Consider the following 18101-nt stretch of genomic DNA (forward strand, 5'->3'; position numbering starts at 1 on the left):
AAATGCTGCCAGACAATTAATTCATTTTTTTTCCTCATACCATTTTTAACAGTTTAAATTTTCATTGCTAACACTGTAGAGCTAGCTACCTCTTCCTCCCCCAGATATATTTAAAACAATGAAAAAAAATTGTTCTATACAAGAATAAAAAATAAGTGATTTATGAGTACGGGTAAAATTACAAAGTTGGAAGCATTAGCTTTGCTTCCAGTAATCTAGTTTTCTTCTTTCCTTGTTCCACCAAAGGCCTAGGGCTCTCATGATGACCCCCTTTCTCAGCCTCTTGACCTCTGTAGCTGTCGAAAAATGACATCATCTAGCTAGTTTTTTTTTTCTCTCCCAACCCAGCTATTTGCAAAGAGTGGGGATAATTTAAGCTTATAAATCTTCACTAATGCCATTGAAGGTTAATACCTTTGCCTTACATTTCAGAAAGACAGGTATGAAAGATAATTTTAATGTCAGCAAGAAGTAAGAATAAAGGAAAATATCACAAAATTGCCCCATATGCCAGTATCCTTGTGGTAGTCACAGTGGTATTTATTAAATACTTGTGGTTTTCCTTGACATCTGGTATTACTGCACTTCCTTGCCCACTGTGGTTAGTTGTGGTCATGTGACTTGCTTTGTCCAGTGTGATATGTGTCACTTCTAGGGGAAACTTTAAGATCCAATATCTGATTCATATTGCTATCTCCTTCTCCCTGCCATGGGGCCAAACAATGTTCCAGAGAGCGGCTTCCCTAACAGACAAGATTCTGAACTGAGTATAACATGCTGGATATATGCCACCAACAAGCAATACATTTCAGGTTTCTTTGAGACTTTGAAATTTGGTCTTATTTGTTACCATGGTATAACAGAGCCCAGGATGACTGACAGAATACTAACCTAATCACTAATACTAATACTAATCACTAATATCTTATTTCTACACAGTGATAACTTGTTATCCTCAAAATCTTAATTTTTATTATTTTGTTTTTAAAGAGCAAAAATATACTCAGGGGCATGAACATTTTGTGTACTGATATATCTGGGATATAGAAGGCTCAAAAAATTCTGGGATATTAAATACGCAAACTTAAGTGATTATATTTCATAAGGCAAAGATTTAAACAAAAGTGTAAATAGTGTGATTGTATAAAGTTACAGGTGTACTTTCAATGAAACATACAAGGGCATTTATAAAAATGTGCTTCTAGAAAAATGTTTTATAGCTCCTCAGAGGAATTTGGAAATATTGCCACTCTGGAAAAAGTAATCCCTAAATTATGAGGCTACAAGGTTATTTCTGATATTCCCAAACTATTGTCCTAATGAGTTCTTCGTTTTTTTTGTTTTTTTTGTTTTTTTTTTTTTTGCTTCTTAAATTGTCTAGAGCTTTTTAAGTTGAAGTTAGGCTTTTAAAAAAAACATAGAAGAGGAACAAGAAAGCAAAAACTCTGCAAATAAAAATAATTTACCTTTGGATATAATTAAAAGACATAAATGTCTAGAGAACGCTTTTCTGTTTCAGCCTTGAGTGCTCTATGGAGTGGAGGTAAAAACAGAGATCACATTAAAATGAAATTAATCAGCTGAAACATACTACATATGCCTCAGTGATTAACAAGAATATTTTATTTCTATCAGTTATGCAAATGAGAACAAGGTATTTTAAGGATTTCCCAGTTTGCATATTAATTCAGAATATATAAAGCAATTTGAATAAAAATGACCTAGAGGCATATATCAAAAAGTCTGTATACAAGCACAGCATTACAAACTCATTGGCCCTTTTGTGGTATGTTTACTCATCCTTTTCATCAGGAAGTTTACATCTTTAACTAATTTTCACTCAAATAAAGAAGACTTTTGTTTCAAGAGAAATGTGTAATCTATCACTTCCCTAATCTTTTATGGATTTTAGCCTACAGTTCAAATTACATATTATTAAACTTCAGGGAACACCAAATCTACGTTGGGCACTTAATGAAAACACAGATGCCACTGTGATTCCAGAAAGTTTGATTTGCTGGTCAGAGGTCAGATTTCCCAGGTTATTTCTGATGCAAGAGGTCTAGTCACTATCTATTGAGAAATCGCTCAAGACAGGGCCCTTGACACCTTGTAAAGGTATTGGACATTGATTTTCTGAGTTTTCATCATGCATTTATAGATACAATGCTTTTTATAAACATCCTCTTCTCTAACAACAAAGGGGAAAAGAACATTTTATCCTATTGATTTATTTTCCTTGATAAAGAGTAAACTATTCATTTTTATGAAGTGAATAAACCATTTATTATTCAAGTCACTTATTGAGATTTATTGCAAAGAAATAACTCTCTAGAAGTGTCTAATTTGCAAAAATTAGGCTGTTATAACTTATTGTGTTTAAGAATGTGTTAATTGTCTCTGACTTCCTTGAAGCCAGACACATCTAACTTCATCCACTGTTTCTTATTGAGAATACTTTTCAAAATTTACATTGATTAGACCATTTTATTATTGTTTTACTGCTTCATAAAAACATTTCAGCCACTGGCAATGCCTTTGTACAAGCGTATGTCTTTCTACTTGACTTGTGTGAATTCTGCAGGCTCTCATTTTCCTAGGGATCTCTGTGATATTTCCTGAACATAATAAAAACGTTGTTCAGTTTTACAGAATATAAAAATAAATGGACCCTACTAATTGTCATTTGGTCAGCTTACTTTGCATTTCTGTTTATTTCTTCTTTAAGGACAAATGAAATACATCGTAGAATAACTGGAAAATATTTAGCAAAAAATGAATAAATGAATGACCACTCCCTAATCCTACTAGATGTAGATACTGTTACCAGATCCTTTACCAGATGTAAATACTGTTAAATGTTTACTTTATATAATTTAAATTTTTTATGCTAAGAGTACATACAATTAAAAAAAATCAGTTCTGTCTATGTTGTGTAACCTACTTTTTTTCCTATTTACCTACCTATTTCCTTCTTTAATTCTTATCACCTATTCCTCTGTCTTATGCTCCCTGTTTTGTTGTTTCCAGGTTTACTGAGGTATAATTGGCAATAATAATGTGTAAGTTTAAGATAATACAACTGTAATAATTGACACATGTGTATATTGCAAGTGTTTACCGCAGCAAAATTAGCTAATAAATCCTTCACCTCACATAATTACCTTTTTTTTTTTTGGGGGTGTTGTTATGGTGAGAATATGTAAGATCTACTCTCATAGCAGGTTTCAAATATACAAGACAGTATTGTTATCTGTATCACCATGCTGTATGTTAGATCCCTGGAACTTACTCATCTTATAACTGAACATTTTCACCATTTGACCAATATCTCTCCATTTCTCTCACCCTCGAGCCCCTGATAACCAGCAGTCTACCCTCTGTTTCTATGATTTTGACATTTTTGAATTCCACATGTGAGTATATACAATATTTGTCTTTCTCTGCTAGCTTATTTTAAGTAGCATAATGCCCTCAAGACCCATCTATGTGTCCCATTGTGCAAATGGCAGAATTTACTCCTTTTTATGGCTGAATAGTATTCCATTATAGATATATATCACATGTTCTTTATCCATTCATTTGTTGATGGACATATAGGTTGTTTCCATGCCTTGGCAATTGTGAATAAAGCTTCAATAAACATGGAAGCCCAAATATCTCTTTGAGATAGTGATTTCATTTCTTCTGGATATATGCCCAGAAATGGGATTGTTGGATCATATATATGGTAGTTCTATTTTTAACTTTCTGAGGAACCTCCATATAGTTTCCATAGTGGCTGTACCAATTTATGTTCCTGGTGCACTGACAGTGCACCAGGAACCCCTTTTCTCTATTTCCTCATTAATTCCCTGGTTTTAGAGCCAAAGCTGCAAATGTTTCAATTAGATGCATTAACATTCGTTTCATTTTAAAATATAGACTCTCCTTGCAAAGGAAACAAAGAGATTGCATTCAGGAGAACCCAGAGTCCTCTGCTGAATAATTATACATTCATTTTTCCTGAACGAATCTACGTTTCATTCAGGAGTGCGATCACTGATATGTGAATTCTTATGTCATTTAAATATATTCTTATTATAATTCATGGTCTTTCGTTAGATGAGATCATAATCCCCTGGTTATAAAGGCATATAAATATAGTGGTAGAAAATTTGTTTTCTTTGGTAGAACTTCATTACATACTATACACTTTAATATACTTGATATACTTGATATTATTAGCCTAAACAATGTAGTTTTTTTACAAATTGAGGATTTCTAAAGATGAGACCCCCAAAATGGATGTACTGATAAGCTTTAAAGTAAGGACTACTCTACTTATAATTTTATATGAACCATGGCATGTGCAAAAGCAGAAGAGGAAAGAATAGTATGTTAACAGGCCAAACAGACAATGGATGAAACATGAAAAAGAAGGTATGTTCTTGTACCATTTACCCTGCTTCTATCTTCTACCAAGTGCTCACCACTGTCCTTACTAAGAATGGCTGGGTAAGTGTATTAGAGTAACAACAGCGACAACAACAACAACAACAACAACAACATTTATCCAGTGCTAACCATGTGCCAGGCACTGTACTAAGAGCTCTATGGGTCATGTCTTTAAGCCTCCCAACAACACTGTGATTACCTTGTTTAAGTTAACTTGGCAAAGGTCACAGAGCTAGTAAATGATGGTGCTGGAAGCCAGAGTCCAGACAATGTGCTTTTAACCACTCCACCATGATAATGTTCTCAATGAAAGCATATGTTCTTATGTGCTGTATCTTAACCTTTACTTTCAGAACCTATCATTAGTTCTTGATTCACTCAATTCTGAGTGCTTTTTCAAGGTAGGGATGATAAACTTTCTGTTCTGCAAAACAACTTATTACTTTTCATTTGATATTTGCCATGTGGTCGTCCCAATGCCCCCAGTGCCTAAATACACTGAGGATTGCAATTAAAGCCACAAACCTAGCTCATCCTCCAGAGATCTGGCATAATCTGGCATCGTCTGATTTGCATCTGTTGGAAAAGGAATAAACCGGAGAAATAACTATGTACATAGCAGTAGCCTGTGAAGGAGACAAAACTATGCCACTGTAGGTGGGGTTCTAGCAACATTTAAAATAATTACACATATTTTACTATTCCCTTTGTTTCATCTCAATAAAATATGTCATGTCCGTATGTGATCACATCTAAAAAAATTAGTACATTGCATAGGAAATAGTATTCAGCGCTGTGGAAGAAACTTGAAATTACACGTTTTGGAAGCAAATCTTACACAAAAATTTAAGAAGGCAAAGGGGAAAAATGAACCACTGCTGCCTAATGACAAAGTTACCTCTTGGTGGCAACATTTTTAAAGATGAAATTCTGTGGCTATAATTCTTTTCGTGATTAACTTTTAACCAGAAGGTAAAAGAATATTATGGGTTATGATTTACTACTTCACATTACTGGGGGTATTTGCATTCAAAAAAGAGGCATTCTACCTGATCTCATATGTAATTAATTGTCCTGCTCTGCACAAATGGTCACACAGTATTTAAGAAGACACATCAAAATTTTAGTATTATTCAAAAAGACAGACTAAGATATAAAATTATGCAGAAAATATATAATTTTATGATCTGGGAGGAAGTTTTTCTTTCATCCAAGGATTCTAGGGAATATTTATTCTTCATTTTTACCTTGAATTATACGTATTATTATTATGCTTATTATTCCTACCAGCAGTTTATAGAATGAAACACAAATGAAAGAATCCCAGAGTTTTGCAGCTACTCTGAAGTGTCGCCACAATAAATTCAGAATAACAGAACCTGAATATGCTCCACGGTCCATTTTGCATTACAGGTGCCTCCCCAGGATGCTATCACATATGCCCAAGCATTTATATTGTAGGATTTATATTGTTGAAGCCATATTGTAAAATTTCAAATACTGGAGCTCTTGGCCATTGTAAGCTGGGTTGCAGAGGACCACAATGTTAAGAGCACAAATTTTGAACAGGGTCCAGATCCCTAACACTTATTAGCTGTTCATCCTTGGGCAACAATTTAATTAACATCCACCCCATTGGACAAGCCTTGGCTTTTTCCTTTTTCCTCATCACCTCATTCAATCAGTTACTAAGTCTTGCCAATTCTATTTCCTAAACTTCTCTTTACTTCATTCATTTGTCTCTACCGTTTTCACTTCAAGGCACTGTTATCTTTCCCCTTCACCCCTGCAAAAGCCTCCTAAATGGTATTCCTTCATCCCTTTGTGCTGTTTTCCAGTCCATGCCCTAAACAGCAGCCAGAATAATCTTTCACAGAGCAAATATGATTATAGTTCACTCCTAATTAAAACAAACAAAATACAAATACAAAAGACAAAATGCAAATACAGAAGACAAAAGTAAGACTTTTGAAGACAAAAGGCGTTTGTCTTCACATTCCCTTTGGGCTCAAATCTAAAATTAACAGGTGGCCTGCAGGAAGACCGTGTAAGATCCAAAGTCTCCTTCCTATGCTCCCTCTCACTCTGCAATCATACTAACTTCCCTCTATTTTCTGAAAAGTGTATCCTCCTTTCCCATCTCTGAACCTTTGTAGATGCTCCTCTCTTTGCCCTGAATAATCTGCCCTCTTCCCCCAACCCCACTGCCAATCTCTCTTTGGTTGTTTAGCTCTTATACTTGTGGACTCAAAAACCTTCCCTGACTCCCCCCACCCTGCAACCAACCAGATCAGGTTTGTCTGCTATATAATCTCATATCCCTTCTGGATTTCTCTGTAGCACTTTTCATAATCGAAACTAACAGATATGTTCTCTAATTACTTGTCTAGTATTTCTCTAGTGAGTTGATGGAAATCCACCTTCCATCAAAACATAAATTCAATGAAATTATGTGAATAAGAAATTGTACAATGAAATTGTATAAACAGGGCCAACTTTGTGCCAGAGACATAACAGAGAGTTAATCAATAGCTGTTGAATAAATGAGTGGAACACTACACCTCAGGTTTCCTTCTGTGGAATAATAATAATAATAGGAATAGAAATAATAATGCTTATTTCATAAGATTGTGATGGAGGTTGATGAGATATCATGCCTAAGGCCTTAAACACAGTACCTTTAATATAGTAGGCACTCTAAATTGATAGCATTTTAAAAATATAATTTTAAACACCTTAAACTCCTGTGATGATACAATTTACATTGACCTAGTAAATTAATAACTTATTTTTACTTTTTTTTTTTAGGTAACACTAATTGAGAACATGGGCAAAAGAGACCAAAATAATCACTTAGAAGCAAGTTGCTTATTTGTATAAACCTAGCATATTAGATAAAAACCATGTTTTCACTATTTAAAAAAATAAATAGGGTGTTCTATGTGAGAGATGATTAAAATATAAATGCATACCTAACACTGGACCAGTATATAAATTACCCAAAATTCTTAACTGGTTTATACCACAGAGCTTTAGGTTTCTTGATTAATGTAGGAACTCAGCTCTTTTTACTGTGATCAACTTGGCATATCAATCAATCAATCAATCAATCAATAAAAAGAATAGACGTTGATTACAGTAAGATAGTGAAATGTTTCTCAAGACATCTTTGTGGATAAAATCGAGGATTATGGTCCTATTGGAGGATTCAAAATGTTCTAATTTCAACTGATGTTAATCAGAAGAGAGTTCTCTATTCTTTTCCCTATCCTGCTCATTTTTATCAATGAAGCTTAAAGACAGAAAAGTTATGTTTCTCCAAAGAGTATATTACTTAGAGCTGAGAATGAGGGAGTGGGGACAGTGAGGGAGATAGCTAGCCTATTTCCTGGCAGAGTTGATCAAGATCCAAAAATATCTTGAAAAGATAGAATAAAGGACAACATTAAAAATGTCATAAAATGCTACATGGGTTTGAAAGTTGTACAAATGCAAAATAGGAAAGACTTGTCTGGGTAAATGCAAGGTTACATTTTTTAAAATCCTACAACTGTTAATGGTTAATGATGTGACTGGTAGTAAAAATTAAACAACAGCAGCCACAAGAATCATTTACAAGCTACCATAATGAAATTTTTAGATTTTATTAATAAGCATGTAAAGAATTAGAAAGCATTTTGCCTATGAAATTTCAAGTCTCACATTTTCAAGATTTTTGATAAGTTACAATGAAGAGAGAAGGCAACCATTAAAAATATTTTGCATACTTATTGTATGTATAAACATATATGTTAAGGGAAATTTTAAGAGGGGGAAAAAAACACAGCTCTTGATTCCAAGGAACTTACAGTTTCAAAAAGGGGAGGATCCAAATGCAGATAATCATAATAGAAATGAGAAATTGAAAGGCTCAGAAATGAAGTAAAGCTAAAAATGCTGTGGAAATCAAAAACAACTCCTACTGATCATGAAGAACAAATGACTTCCAGGTGATGGTGGCATTTAAGCTGGGCCCTGAAAGATTAGTAGAATTAGGCATATGGAAATAGTACACCAGATAGAAGAGTGTCAGAAAAGTATGGCCACAATAATAACAGGGATGAGTTTGGGAATGGTGAATTATCCAGTTTGACTGAAAGGTAGAGCAGATCAAAGGAAGTAACAAAGGAACAAATGAAAGAAATACCACTAGTAGTATAGGGATGTAGGTGGCCTGTCAAGGAGATAGACAGAACTTATTTTATGGGTGAGGAGCCTGTGTGGTTCAGTCAGTTAAGCTTCCGATTTTAGCTCAGGTCATGATTTCATGGTTCATGAGTTCAAGCCCCGTGTTGGGCTCTGTGCTGACAGCTCAGAGCCTGGAGCCTGCTTCAGATTCTGTGTCTCCCTATCTCTCTGCCCCTCCCTCACTCATTCTCTCTCTCTCTCTCTCTCTCTCTCTCTCTCTCTCTCTCTCTCTTTCAAGAATAAATAAACATTAAAAAAAGTTTTAAAAAATTAGAAGAAACTTATTTTGTGGGCTATGGAATCGTATATCTTTATCTCTTTATATATACCTATCTATCTATCTGTATCTAGTCAAAGCCTTGCTACATATTTAAGACCTAAATATTTGAATGGGAGAAATAACAGTTCTAAAACTCATTGTACAGAAGTAATCTTAGTTACACCATCGAAAGAGACCTCAAATTTAGTTACAAAAGCAAGCTGAAATATTCAGTAGTTTCTGCCCGTGTTAGAAAGTTGGCTGTGGCTGACTCTCTTTCTCTTACCCTCTGGATTTTGGGTTGAAGGAGGGAGGATGGGACTGTTGTCAGATCCCTAGACACACAGTGACTACCATTACATATTACCCACCTGTATACCCTTCCTGTTATGTCCATCTTTTGGATCGAAACTTCCTGTTTATGGGGTTGTCTGAAATACACCTGAACTGTTATGCCCTTTGGACATAGTTCCTTAGACTGCCTATCATTGTCTCTTGAAGTGTTATTGAAATGGGATCTGTAGAATGTCTGTATGATTCACCTGAGATGTCTCTTAAAATCAGATTGCTAAGCTACAATCAAAACCTACTGATCAGATTTTGGGCATTGTATCCTATGAACATGCATTCTAGAAAGCTGTCTAGGTGAATTTTAGGTTCACTTAAGTTTGGTTATCACTCCTTTATAACAAATTGCCTTTTTAATGAAGCATAATTAATTTAAAGAAAGCCTAAGAAAGTAGGTACTACTCAGATGGGAAAAAAAAAAAAAAAAACAGAGTAGGTTTGGGAGATGGCATGATCCTCATTCATAAACATCTAGAATGGTATCAATTACCTGGAAGTTAGATTGGATCCCTCTTTGTTCTTTTCTAATTCTGAGATTAAGAAAATGCCTGAATAAAAACAGTATTTAAACATTGCAGTCTGACCATTCATATGAAAGTTAAATGTTTTTCTACCTAGTATACTTTAAAAATTAATCTAACCCAAGAATGTTATTTTCCCAGCTTTATTAAGATATAACTGATATATAACTTTGTGTAAGTTTAAGGTGTACAACCTGAAAATTTGAATCATGTATATATTTTGAAATAATTACTACAATAAGGTTAGTTAACATATCCATCACCTCACATAATAATTTTTTTTAAAGTAAGGTGAGAAAATTTAATCTTAATAATATTTTTTTTAAAGTAAGGTGAGAATATTTAATCTTAACAACATTCAAGTATACTTGAATGTATACAGCAAGGCTAACAACAGTCATCAAGCTGTGTATTAGATCCCCAGAAAGTATTCAATTTATGACAGAGCATTTACCCCCTTTGACCAACATCTCCTCATTTCCGCTACCCTGCAGCCTCTGGCAACCACCATTCTACTCTATTTCTAGGAGGATGTTTTTTAGATTTCACATATAAATAAGATCATACAGTATTTGCCACACACTCTCTCTCTGACTCATTTCACTTAGCATATGCCTTCAATATTCACCCATGTTGTTACAAATGGTAAGATTTAATTCTTGTATAGGGCTGAAGAATATTTCATATATATGTCTATATACCACATTTTCGTTATCCATTCATCTGTTGATGGAGACTTAAATTTTTATGTCGCAGCTACTATAAACAGTGCTACAGAGATCAAAACTAAACCATCCTGCACACCTAGAAAACTAATTTGGAGGATTAACACAACAATCTACACAACCTGAACCACAGAACTCAGCAGGTACATGGCACAGAGGGGTGAACTAAGAGGAGAGAGAAGCTGCGGAGGGCAGGGAGCTGTTTTTGCTTGTGGAGAGAGGGCGGAGATGGGGGGAGAATACAGGAAAGGCACTCCCCCACCCCCCAAAAGCAGCTGGAGATAACGAGAAAGAGTGGACTGAACAAAAAAGGGAGAAAGGAGAGAAGGACTACAAGGGACTGAATAAATAAAGGGAGAAAGGAGAAAGGATTAAATTTAAATTAAGGTTTAAATTCCATTAATACTCTATAAACAGGGGGAGCACAGAGTCTGAGGCTCTGCAGCTTGATACATGGCAGTCCTCTGGTGGGAAGGGTGAATTCCCAGGAACAGAGTAGAGTCCCAGAGGTCCTCAGGCCACACAGGGAGAAGCAGTTACACTGCTGTAAGTACATTTAGTAGAGGCTATGTGGCCACCAGGTCCCAGGAGACCCCAGAGAACAACCACATTTCCTGTGCTGGAACAAGGTAGTTGGGGTGCCAGATGTATGTTGAATTTTCCATAATCCCTGAAACGTGCTACTACCCGATCAGGTGAACTTTTTCTGGAGCAGGCTGGCACCCACCCATAGTCTCTAGGCATTGGTAGCAGCACGGTCCCATGAAAGTTCCTGGGTGCTGCAGGCACCCGGCCATTGCTAGGTGAGACCTTGCACAGAGGGGCAGAATGGGTCAAAGACACAGTCCCTCAGAAATAAAGGGTCAGGAAAAACAGCCACATCTGAGATAAAACTCAGGAGGGAGGTGCTGCCTGGGGCTTGGTCACAGACAGTATATAAGCGGGGAGTGGGCGGAAGATAGGATGGGAGCATGATGGCTGATCAGGGAGAACAGAGTTGTGTCCCCATTTTCACACACCTACAAGCCCTTCCACCTCAGTAAGCTAAGCAGCGCCATCTAGTGGAGAATGGAGCCATTACACTAAGCCCTGCCCAACTGGGCCAACCTGGCTCTTCAGGAACACAAATCTCTCTGCCTGCTTAGTTTACAGACTATAAAGCACTTCATAGTTTGACTTTTAGGGGAAAATTTGAATCATATTTCAGTGAGTTCACTGGTCCATCTATTCAATTTTCTTTTTTTTTTTTTTTGTTTTTCATTTCTTTTCTTTTTTTTGAATATAGAAAGAGAAAAAAACATGTTTATTTTCAATTTTTATTAAAAAAATTTTTACTTTTGTGTCAATTTTTTCAAGTTTTATTTTATTTCCATCATTTCATTTCATTCTACTTCAGTGTATTCATTTTTTTCAAATTTTCAAACGATTTCCTTTCTTTTTTTTTTCCTCTTTCCCTTTCAAGCCCCTTTCAATATCCAGACCAAAACACACCTAGAATCTAGCATAAGTTATCTGATTTGTGTGTGTGTGTGTGTGTGTGTATGCATTGTTGTTGTTTTTAATTTTTTAATTTTAATTTTTTTATCTTATATTTTTTTACCTCATTAATTCCTTTTCTCTCTTCAAAATGACAAAATGAAGGCAATAACCCCAAAAGAAAGAGCAGAAAGAAATGACAGCCAGGGACCTAACCAACACAGATACAAGCAAGATGTCTGAACCAGAATTTAGAATCACAATAGTAAGAATACTAGGTGGAGTTGAAAATAGATTAGAATACCTTTCTGCAGAGATAAAAGAAGTAAAAGCTAGTCAGGATGAAATAAAAAATGCTATAACTGAGCTCCAATATCAAATGGATGCCACAGTGGCAAGGATGGATGAGGCAGAGCAGAGAATCAGCGATATAGAGGACAAACTTATGGAGAATAATGGAGCAGAACAAAACAGGGAGACTAAGGCAAAAGAGCATGATTTGAGAATTAGAGAAATCAGTGACTCATTAAAAAGGAACAACATTAGAGTCATAGGGATCCCAGAAGATAAAGAGAGATAAAAAGGGATAAAAGAGGTATGTGAGCAAATCATAGCAGAAAACTTTCTAACCTGGGGAAAGATACAGACATCAAAATCCAGGAAGCACAGAGGACTCCCATTAGATTCAACAAAAACCGACCATCAACAAGGCATATCATAGTCAAATTCACAAAATACTCAGGCAAGGAGAGAATCATGAAAGCAGCAAGAGAATAAAAATATCCTTAACCTACAAGGGAAGACAGATCAGGTTTGCAGCAGACCTATCCACAGAAACTTGGCAGGCCAGAAAGGAATGGCAGGATATATTCAATGTGCTGAATCAGAAAAATATGCAGCCAAGAAATCTTTATACAGCAAGGCTGTCATTCAAAATAGAAAAAAGTTTCCCAGACAAACAAAAATTAAAGGAGTTCGTGACCACTAAACCAGCCCTGCAAGAGATTTTAAGGGGGACTTTCTGAGGGGAGAAAAGATGAAATACATACATACATACATACATACATACATACCAAAAGCAACAAAGACTAGAAAGGACCAGAGAACACCACCAGAAACTCCAACTCTACAAGCAGCATAATGGCAAAAAATTCATATCTTTCAGTACTCTAAACATCGAGGGACTAAATGCTCCAATCAAAAGAGACAGGGTAACAGAATGGATAAGAAAATAAGATCCATCTATATGCTGTTTTCAAGAGATCCACTGTAGACCTAAAGACACCTTCAGATTGAAAGTAAGGGGATGGAGAACGATCTATCATACTAATGGTCAACTAAAGAAAGCAGGAGTAGCCATACTTATATCAGACAATCTAGACGTTAAAATAAAGACTGTAACAAGAGATGAAGATGGGAATTTTATCATAATTAATGGGTCTATCCACCAAGAAGACCTAACAATTGTAAACATTTATGCTACAAATGTGGAGGCACCCAAATACATAAATCAGTTAATCACAAACATAAAGAAACTCATTGATAATAATACCATAATAGTAGGGGACTTCAACAACCCACTTACAGTAATGGACAGATCATCTAATCAGAAAATCAACAATGAAACAATGGCTTTGAATGACACATTGGACCAGATGGACTTAACAAATATATTCAGAACATTTCATCCTAAAGCAGCAGAATATACATTCTTCTCTAGTGCACATGGAGCATTCTCCAGAATAGACCACATACTGGGACACATTACAGCCCTCAACAAGTACAAAAGGATCTAGATCATACTGTGCACATTTTCAGACCACAGCACTATGAAACTCGAAATCAACCACAAGAAAAAAATTCCAAAAGGTAACAAATACTTGGGAGACTAAAGAACATCCTACTAAAGAATGAATGGGCTAACCAAGCAGTTAAAGAGGAAATTAAAAAGTTAACGGAAGCCAATGAAAATGAGAACACCACAGTACAAGACCCCTGGGATGCAGAAAAGGTGGTCATAAGAGGAAAGTATACAGCAATCCAGGCCTTCCTAAAGAAGGAAATAAGGTCTCAGAAACACAACCTAGCCTTACACCTTAAAGAGCTGGAAAAAGCACAGCAAATAAAACCCCAAACCAGCAGAAGACAAGAAATAATGAAGATTAGAGCAGGAGGAGGTCAAACTTTCACTCTCCGCAGATGCCATGATCCTCTACATGGAAAACTCAAAAGATTCCACAAAAAACTGCTAGAACTGATTGATGAATTCAGCAAAGTTGCAGGATATAAAATCAATGCACAGAAATAGGTTTCATTCCTATACACCAACAATGAAGCAACAGAAAGAGAAATAAAGGAATCAACCCCACTTACAATTACACCAAAAAACATAAAATACCTAGGAATAAATCTAACCAATGAGGTGAAAAATCTGTACACTGAAAACTATAGAAAGTTTATGAAATAAATTGAAGAAGACACAAAAAAATGGAAAAATATTCCATTCTCCTGGATAGGAGGAACAAATATTGTTAAAATGTCAATACTGCCCAAAGCAATCTACATATTAAATGTAATACCTATCAAAATAACACCAGCATTCTTCACAGAACCAGAACAAACAATCCTGAAATTTGTATGGAACTAGAAAAGACCCCAAATAGCCAAAGCAATCTTGAAAAAGAAAACCAAAGCAGGAGGCATCACAATCCCGGACTTCAAGCTGTATTACAAAGCTTTAATCATCAAGATAGTATGGTCCTGGCACAAAAACAGACACTCAGATCAATGGAACAGAATAGAGAACCCAGAAATGGACCCACAAATGTATGGTCAACTAATCTTTGAGAAGGAAGGAAAGAATATCCAATGGAATGACAGCAACATGCAGAAAAATCAACCTGGACCACTTTCTTATACCATACACAAAAATAAACTCAAAATGGATGAAAGACCTATATATAAGACAGGAAGCCATCAAAATCCTCGAGGAGAAAGCAGGCAAAAACCTCTTTGATCTTGCCCGCAGCAACTTCTTACTCAACACGTCTCCGTAGGCAAGGAAAACAAAAGCAAAAATGAACTATTTGGACCTCATCAAAATAAGAAGGTTCTGCACAGTGAAGGAAACAATCAGCAAAACTAAAAGGCAACTTACAGAATGGGAGAAGATATTTGCAAAAGACATATCAGATAAAGTGTTAGTATCCAGAATCTATAAAGAACTTACCAAACTCAACACCCAAAAAACAAATAATCCAGTGAAGAAATGGGCAAAAGACATGAATAGACATTTCTCCAAAGAAGACATCCAGATGGCCAACCGATACATGAAAAAATTCTCAACATCACTCATCATTAGGGAAATACAAGTCAAAACCACAATGAGATATCACCTCACCCCTGTCAGAATGGCTAACATTAACAACTCAGGCAACAACAGATGTTGGCAAGGATGTGGAGAAAGAGGATCTCTTTTGCACTGCTGGTGGGGATGCAAACTGGTGCAGCCACTCTGGAAAACAGTATGGAGTTTCCTCAAAAAATTAAAAATAGAACTACCCTACGACCCAGCAATAGCACTGCTAGGTATTTATCCAAGGGATAAAGGTATGCTGTTTCAAAGGGGCACATGCACCCCACCAATGTTTACAGCAGCACTATCAACAATAACCAAAGTATGGAAAGAGCCCAAAGGTCCATAAATGGATGAATGGATAAAGAAGATTTGGTATATATGTACAATGGAGTATCACTCAGCAACAAAAAGAATGAAATCTTGCCATTTGTAACTACATGGACGGAACTAGAGGGTATTATGCTAAGCGAAATTAGTCAGTTAGAGAAAGACAAATATAATATGACTTCACTCATATAAGGACTTTAAGACACAGAAAAAATGAACTCAAGGGAAGGAAAGCAAAAATAATATAAAAACAGGGAGGGGGACAAAACATAAGATACAGTTAAATATGGAGAACAAACAGAGGGTTACTGGAAGGGTTGTGGGAGGGAGGATTTGCTAAATGGGTAAAGGGCATTAAGGAATCTACTCCTGAAATCATTGTTTCCCTATATGCTAACTAACTTGGATGTAAATTTAAAAAATAAATAAATAAAGTAAAAATAAAATAAAATAAATAAAGTAAAATAAAATAAAATGAAATAATAAAAAAGAAAGTTTGAGTTAAAAAAATAGTGCTACAATGGACATGGAGGTATAAATATCTCTTCAAGATAGTGGTTTCATTTCCTTCTGATATATATACACAGAAGTAGGATTGGTGGATCATATTGCAGTTCTATTTTCAACTTTTTGAAGAACCTCCATACTGTTTTCCATAGTGTACCAGCTTATATTCCTACCAATGGTATATAAGTGCTCTCTTTTCTCCACATTCTCTCCAGCATTTGTTATCTCTTGTCTTTTGATAGTAGCCATATTAACAGATATGAGATGATATCTCAGTGTGGTTTTGATTTGTGATGATTAGTGATGTTGAATGTTTCATGTAATTGTTGGCCATATCTGTCTTCCAAAAACATTATTTTTATGCCACCATAATCCGTATATTATTAGGATAGAGCATAGTATTCTTGACTGTCAGTTGAATTGTCACTATGAAAAACATAACTTACATTTTCATGAATGTATGTGTACATTAGTTCTGCTGGAAGATAGTCTGGGTGTTTTTTTTTATACTTTTCTTCAACATAAAGAGCGTAGTCAAGTCATATAAAAAAATGAATGATTAATACTTGCATTTAAATGGCCCATTATCCTCATTGATTTTTATCACTTAATTGAGGTGAACTGTATGAATAAGCCTGAGTCTTCTTTTTGTTTTGAACAGAAACAGTCTTAGGAAATTTTCATGTGTTGAATGGAGCATCTGTAGAGTAGTTTAGGAGACAACAGCTGTTAACTTCAATGTGAAAAGAGATGAAGATAAAATTTTTGAATTGAAGTATAGAATTTGTGTAAATTGCCTAACAAAAATATAGAATCATGTACCTAATCAACAATAAAGATTGATCATTAGTTCCAAGCCTTTAATGCTCCTCTATGTTTCATAAGAACTCTATTTGAGAATAGGGTTTCAGTGATCCACCTGCAAAACTCCTTACTAAGATTGCTCTTAAAATTACTGTCTCACCAGATTTTAAAGTAACAGCCAAGAAAATAATCATATTTGAGAGGGGAAACAAATAGAAGAGAAATGGCAACAGAACGTTCATCTGACCTCCCAGGCTATGGTCTAACACCAGCAAATGAAGTTTAAAAAGTGAGATAGAATGTGTATGCAAAAATTTGGAACTTTTTACTTCTTTGATCAAATTGATTAATGAGTTAAGTAAAACAGCAAGAGAAATTCCTTCAAATCAAGATAGATGTGAATTCAGAAACATTCATGCCCTTTAAATATTTAAAATATAGGTTAAATATGGTTTATGTAATTTGACCCTTTTCTATAAAATTCCATCAGGAAAGGTCCAAAATAATGAAAAACATTAAATAACTATCAATGTGAGATATTTTAGATATTTAAGAAAACATATAATTTTAGTGTATGTTACCGTTAAAGTGTTCTAACTATTAAAAATATACTGCAATGGTGAAATGAGCAGATGTAGACTTCTAAAAATATAGAATACAGGGAAAAATTAATTTTCATCTTATTTACATGCTTCACTTAATTAGTAATTTATACAATGTTCATACTTACTACTTCAAACACAATCACAATAAATAAGACAGATGAAGAAATTACACTTTTCTTATCCCCATAATGACATGCGATTTAGACTATCTGATTTTAAATTAGGTCTATATAAAAAAAATCATTCACATTCTACTTAAGTAAAGAGTAAAAATGATACATAGTACACACACCCTCACCTTAAGAAGCCTACAGTCTCTAAGGAAATAATCACACTAAGTAAAATAATAGAGTTTTCACAAACTACAATTAGTTAGTAGAATACTTGAGTCTCATGGGATGTTTAGTATTGTTTCCATACTAATGGTTTCCATAGAGAAATATATATGGGAAACAATGTATATTATATAGTCTGCTCTTGAAAATTGACCATGAATATCAGAACTAT

The sequence above is a fragment of the Panthera uncia genome, chromosome D4, assembly GCF_023721935.1.
Source record: "Panthera uncia isolate 11264 chromosome D4, Puncia_PCG_1.0, whole genome shotgun sequence".
Lineage (NCBI taxonomy): Eukaryota > Metazoa > Chordata > Mammalia > Carnivora > Felidae > Panthera > Panthera uncia.